The following is a 6,713-nucleotide window of genomic DNA, read 5'->3' as shown; positions in this document are numbered from 1 at the left end:
TATTCTCATAAAGAAAAGGCATAAATCATCACTGTTACACTATGCCCTAGGCTATCATTTGTGATTAATGGATAATCACTGTAAAATTCTTAAACACTTAACAATAAGAGAAAAGATCCATAGTCACTGGATGTGTGGGAGGAACACTTTTATAATAGTTACACATTTTTTCCAAGTGGAAGAGGGTAGCATCATCTTTTCACTGGCAGTTTAGAGACTGAAAGGAAGAAATATCACATCTTTCAGATTTTTATTTTAGTGTGAGACTGGTATTCACACAGTAGCTTCAAGTGGACCAGATGGCAGGTGTTAGTCCTCTTCTGACTACTTCATATACTATGACTTGCTAACTACAATCCTTTTTCATAGACCACTCTTTGTATGTGACTTATTAACTTTAAAAAACTTAAGTGAAAAATAAGTTGCTAGGTACAAATCCCTAAATGTCCTTTATAATATTTATTATCTAGTGATGCAGCTTAATCAAAGCTATCTTCTATTCCGGATACTGTTTAATCCAAACCATGCTCACTCTTTTGTTTCAGTTTTTATTTTTGAGAAAAATGGCAGCAGTATCCCATAAGGAATAAAGTAAATCCCAAAATTATAGGCTGACAGCTGCTTTATTTTTATGGCATAAATCCTTAAACTACCATGACTAGCATAAAACAAGGGAAATTTTTTCTAAAACCAATACATTATTCAGTGAATTTGCTAATTCATTATTCACAAAATGAGTTTGGGGAAATATACTTTACAAGAAAGAAAAGTGTTTATTTAGTTATCCTTAATTTTATTCAAATATAAGCCTAATGTATTGTCCTTTGGATTATTACCATAATATAACATGGATAATGTGTAGTATCTTAGTCTACTCCTTTTACAGAATAAAATAATGGTTCTAAGATATGAAATATCCAGAGAGATTTTGGCTTGTTTCATCTTGTAGGAGAAAGATGGTATCATTATTCCGTGAGCTAAGTGCTGGGAAATGCCCAGCAATGAACAGTAGAAGACTCATAACACACCACTTTTTCACATGAAATGACAATAGAACCAGGATATAAGAAATGCTTTGTGTCTTTTCCTCCAGCACGCCACCGACGGTCTAGCTGTCATTATGGGCAGCCACCCTGACTGGTGTTACTGGTATTGTAAGAACAAGGCATATCCAAAGTCTCGCTTCTGCCGGGGTGTCCCTGATGTTAAAATCCACATCTTTGACTTGGGACGAAAGAAGGGAAAAGTTGATGAATTCCCACTTTGTGGCCACATGGTGTCAGATGAATATGAACAACTATTTTCTGAAGTGCTGGAGGCTGTCCGTATCTGTGCCAAAAAAACACAATGGTGAAGAGTTGTGGGAAGGATGGCTTTCATATTCGAGTGAGGCTCCACCCTTTCCATGCCATCCGAATCAACAAGATGTTGTCCTGTGCTGGGGCTGACAGGCTCCAGAAGGTACGCCCGTGGTGCCTTTGGGAAACCACAGGGCACAGTGGCCAGGGTTTACATTGGCCAGGTCATCATGTCCATCCGCACTAAGCTGCAGAATAAGGAGCATGTGATTGAAACTCTGCGTAGAGCCAAGTTCAAGTTCCCTGGGTGTCAGAAGAGCCACATGTCAAAGAAGTGGGGCTTCACCAAGTTTAATGCAGATGAGTTTGAAGACGTGGTTGCTGAGAAGCGACTCATTCCTGATGGCTGTGGGGTCAAATATATCCTGAATCGTGGTCCCCTGGACAAGTGGAGAGCACTGCATTCCTGAAGAGGGCTTCCACTGTGATGCTCTTCTGTACCCTACCAAATCTTGTTCAGTAATAAATCTCACAGGCAGTAAAGAAAAAGAAAAAAGAAAAAAGAAAAAAGAAATGCTTTGCAGAACTGGAGAGATGTGTAGGAGGTTAAGGGCATTGACTGCTCGTCCAAAGGTCTTGAGTTCAATTCCCAGTAATCGCATGGTGGCTCACAACCAAGTATAATGTGGTCTGATGTCTTCTTCTGGCCTGCAGGTATACATGCAGACAGATCACTGTATACATAATAATAAATAATTGAAATTTTTTAAAGATAAAAAAAAGAGAGAAATGCTTTGCTAAAATGTGTGCCTAGATCATAGTTTAAATGGCCAGACTTCTGACCTCAAAGAAATGCCAGAACAGCTAAAGGGAAAAACATACAAACTTTACCTCCCTATCTTAGCATGAGTGTTTGTAAAATGTTCAATGGTGACTGATGCTAACATGTCACTTGGATATTACCAATTAGAAGCATATGTGTGGAACATTTTTAAAGCAATCAATGAGAAAATGTTTGAAAAATATTTTGAGTGACTGATTTCCATTTCTACAGACATCAGAAAACTGGTCTTATGAGGTAGAATTCCATGTTCTATTGATCTTTATGGCAAATGGTTCTACATTCTCAAGTGCTCTCAGCGGGGGTCAGACCGTCAGTGAAGTTGTGCAAGGAACATAGTGATGACCACGCGGGGGTCACTTATTATGTGTCATCATCAGGCCCTCAATTTTAGCAGCAGATGTACTATTTTGAGATGTTATGTGGTGTTTGGGTTTTTTCTTTTTTAGATAAATAGAGTAGAATTTTTAATTCTTCTTCTGGCCAACACGTTAAGGAAAATGTCAAAACACACGACCTATTTGTGAGTTTATACGATAATACTAAGAATTGGATGCAAGCTTTTAGGCTGTGAACTGGAGGAGGAAGAGAACTTGGGTGAAAAATCCTGTGATGTTCTAAATAGAATAAAGAAGCAATAAGAAAACATATGGGTCCACAATGCCACAGTGATTTGACAAAGAAAGAAAAATTGTTTGAATGATAAGTGGTACATCCTGAGAGACTCTAACAAAATGCCCATTCTTTAAATGTCCTTGCCTTCTTCCCTGTACAAGTTCTACAGGTAGGATAATTAGGAAATTTTCCATGATGAAAACTATGATCCCTCTAAATCAATGTTCTAACTCAATGTACATATCTATCTAAATATTCTTATTCTGATCCTTTGCGTTTTGTAATTTTCAGAAATATAGATGGAATTGACAAATATTATACTTAGTAGGGAATCAGGCCAAGAAGGCTGCTAAAATATATTTAGAAAACGTATCATGACCAATTTCACAGTTCTCAGGTGGGTCGCCACTAGAACTCTGACTAAGAGTGGGTGTAGAGAGAGGAGTAGAGGAGAAACTGCTCTTCTCTGCTTGTTTATCTCCAGGGGACAGAGCTTCACACAGGAGGATGGAGTAAAACGATGGGATGTGAGGATGTGCTTGCAGTGGGTATGATGGGAGGGCTTAGAGAAGAAGTGCACGGAGGGTACAGGGCTTACATAGTCCTTACGTGAAAACAGTAATCTCATGAGAGACTCAGAAGTGCCTTTCATCAAAATAAACTGTAACAAGTAACATGTAGGGGCCCCATAATTGTAGAGAACCCATAAAAATAATTTTTGGGCTCTCATATGTTTGGCAATTTTAGGACAATATAAATTTCCAAAAGATCAACTCAGTTAATAACTAATGACATGCTTATTTTATGTAAAAAGTACACCTGAAGGGTTTAAAGAAAATAAGATAAGCATGTGTGGCTATTCGAATTTTTTGGATAGGAATTCATTGAGAGCCAGGCAAGCTGGTGCATGCCTGTGATCCAGCAAAAGCGGATGCAGAGAGAGGTGGATCTCTGAGAGTTTGAAGCCAGCCCGTCTACACAGCCAGTCCAGCACAGCCACGGCTACACAGAAAAACTCTGTCTTGGAAAAAAATTATTCAATGTTCTTGACTATAAAATTCAAAACTTTCAGAGAAAAAATATATATGGCATGTGATATCTCCTAGATAGAATAATTAATGTTGAGAGCCAATATAAACCAATCACTCTAATTAATCATAGTACTAAATGTTTAATGTACAAAACACATACATACAGTTTAGAAAGATAATACAAAGATTTACTGATGGTATATATTTGTTAATTTTAAGGATTTTTGATCCTTATGTTTAAATTTTATTTAATTTAAACTTACATAAGAATTAATGACATATGAAATAGCAAAATAAATATAAAAACAAATGGAAATAGTGAAATTCAAGGAAATGTGCAAAGTCATACTACTAGAAAATATCATTAACATTACTAACAAGAAGAGGAAATACATGAAAAGTAAATTAAGGCAGAAATTTTAACTGACCACAATCAGGAATTTAATATGCCCCACAAATGGTCAGATATAACCCAATCCTCATAGTATTTTGTGTCTTAAACATAATGGGAATGCCATTTTTAAAGATTTAATTACAGTTATTTTCTACTGAAATGTTTATGCCTTTCATAGGTACTTGCTCTCTATGACTCTCTCTTCTTTGTTTTCGCTCTCTCATTTTTCATTTCACACAAATTATATATATATATATATGCATGTATATATATTATTTATTATATTTACAAATAGGTAGAAATAGGGCAGCATAGTAACTCAGGAGACAAAGGTAATTGCCATGTCATCATATCAGATGACCAGAATTAGAACCCCAGGAATGAAATGGAGGATGGAAAAAAAAACAGCTTCCATTCCCACCAGCAATGAAGGAGTGTTCCTCTCTCTCCACATCCTTGCCAACATGTGGCGTCATTTGAGTTTTTGATCTTAGCCATTCTGATGGGTATAAGATGGAATCTCAGTGTCGTTTTGATTTGCATTTCTCTGATGACTAACGAGGATGAGCATTTCTTTAAGTGTTTCTCAGCCATTTGATATTCCTCTGTTGAGAATTCTCTGTTAAGTTCCAAGCCCCATTTCACAATTGGATTGTTTGGTTTTGTGGTGTTTAATTTATTGAGTTCTTTATATATTTTGGATATTAGACCTTTGTCCGATGTAGGGTTGGTGAAGATCTTTTCCCAGTCTGTAGGCTGTCACTTTGTTCTCTTGACAGTGTCTCCTGCCTTACAGAAGCTTCTCAGCCTCATGAGGTCCCATTTATTAATGGTTGACATTAAGGCCTGGGCTGTTGGTGTACTATTCAGGAAGTTGTTTCCTGTGCCTATGTGTCCCAGGCTCTTCCCCACTTTTTTCTCTAACTGAATTAATGTACAACCACTTTGGAAAGCTATCTGGCACTTTCTCAGAAATATGGGAATAGGGCTTCCTCAAGACCCAGCTATCCCACTCCTTGGAATATACCCAGAAAATGCCCTACCACACAACAGGGACATATGCTCAACCATGTTCATAGCTGCTTTATACATAATAGCCAGAACATGGAAACAGCCTAAGTGTCCCTCAGTAGAAGAATGGACTAAGAAACTGTGGTACATTTACACGATGGAATACTACTCAGCTATTAAAAACAAGGAATTCCTGAAATTTGTGGACAAATGGATTGATCTAGAAATTATCATAATGAGTGAGTTCACCCAGAAGCAAAAAGAGACAAACGGTGTATACTCACTTATAACAAAACACCAGTCCAAGGGATACTTACCATGAAAAACTTTACTTACCAAGAAAGTGGGTCAGAGGAGAGGACATTCTATTGAGACTTTAGGCGAGAGTAGCATGGAAGAATAGGGAAATAGTAGGACCCACAGGGTCCTGGAAACCTACAAAAAGAACTTTATGACAGGCAGATCTAGGTCCTGGGGTCCTCCTCAAACTTAAGCACCAGCCAAGGAGAATATAGGCATTAAATTTCGAACCCCTACCAAGACCTAGCCGACGAACATGGTATTCTCCACCGTTGAGTGGAGTGAGATCTGACTCTCACAGGAACTCTGGTGCCCCTTTTCTGACCACGTCCCCTGGATGGGGAGGCCTGGCGGCACTCAGAGGAAGGATAGCAAGTTACCAAGAAGAGACTCGATATTCTAAGAGCATATATAGGGGGAGGAGGGCTCCCTCAATCACAGACATAGGGGAGGGGAGAAGGGGGAAAGGGGGAGGGAGGGAAGAATGGGAAGAAACAGGGGAAGGGCTAACAATCGAGATGTAATATGAATAAAATAATAAATTGAAAAAAATCCAGCTTTCACACATCATCTTCCACCATCCATCTATCCATCCATCCATTCACCCATCCTTGTATACACACACAGGTATACATACAAACACACACATACATACACACACACACACACACACACACACAAAAGTAAAATATAGCATTTAAGGCAAAAATTAAAATTAGCATATGAGAGAAATTCAGGCACTTTCTGAGCCTGAATTACTTAATTTTATATTTTTCATTTCCATCCATTTCCTTGAAAATTACACAATTCTGCTTTTCTTTGTGGCTAAATAAAAACCTATGGTATATGTGTCTGTTGCATGATACTTCTTGGAGTGATATGAAGAACTACCTACTCACCTAAGATTGGGAGCCAGGAATGCATCAAAGTAGGGATACTCTAAAGTCAAACTTGAACCAGCAGGTTTTTGCGGTTATTTATAGGGCCATGGGTGAGAGGGTACTGTAGTATGGCTTAGAGAGCCTCTTTCAAGTAGGTCAGGTGGTCTAAGGCCCTTCAAAACAGCTGTGCTGTTCTCTACCTCTTTTAGGCAGCCCAGCCTCTCAGAGAATCTCTCTCTATATTTTTATATTTATTTTTACTTTATATATTCACTCTACATCCTGATCATCATTCCTTCTCTCCTTTCCTCCAGGTCCCTTCTTCCCACCCTCTTTCCCCAT

At 38.2% G+C, this 6,713-nt stretch overlaps 1 pseudogene; it reads left to right on the top strand.

Annotated features, from left to right (window-relative positions):
• Nucleotides 1–1,120: 1,120 nt before the first annotated feature.
• Nucleotides 1,121–1,777, top strand: LOC127193129 (60S ribosomal protein L10-like; annotated as a pseudogene).
• The last annotated feature ends 4,936 nt before the right edge of the window (nucleotides 1,778–6,713 follow it).

The sequence above is a fragment of the Acomys russatus genome, chromosome 8 (genome assembly GCF_903995435.1).
Source record: "Acomys russatus chromosome 8, mAcoRus1.1, whole genome shotgun sequence".
Lineage (NCBI taxonomy): Eukaryota > Metazoa > Chordata > Mammalia > Rodentia > Muridae > Acomys > Acomys russatus.
Note: the sequence above shows the minus strand (reverse complement) of the source record. Positions and strands in the feature narration are given on the sequence as shown.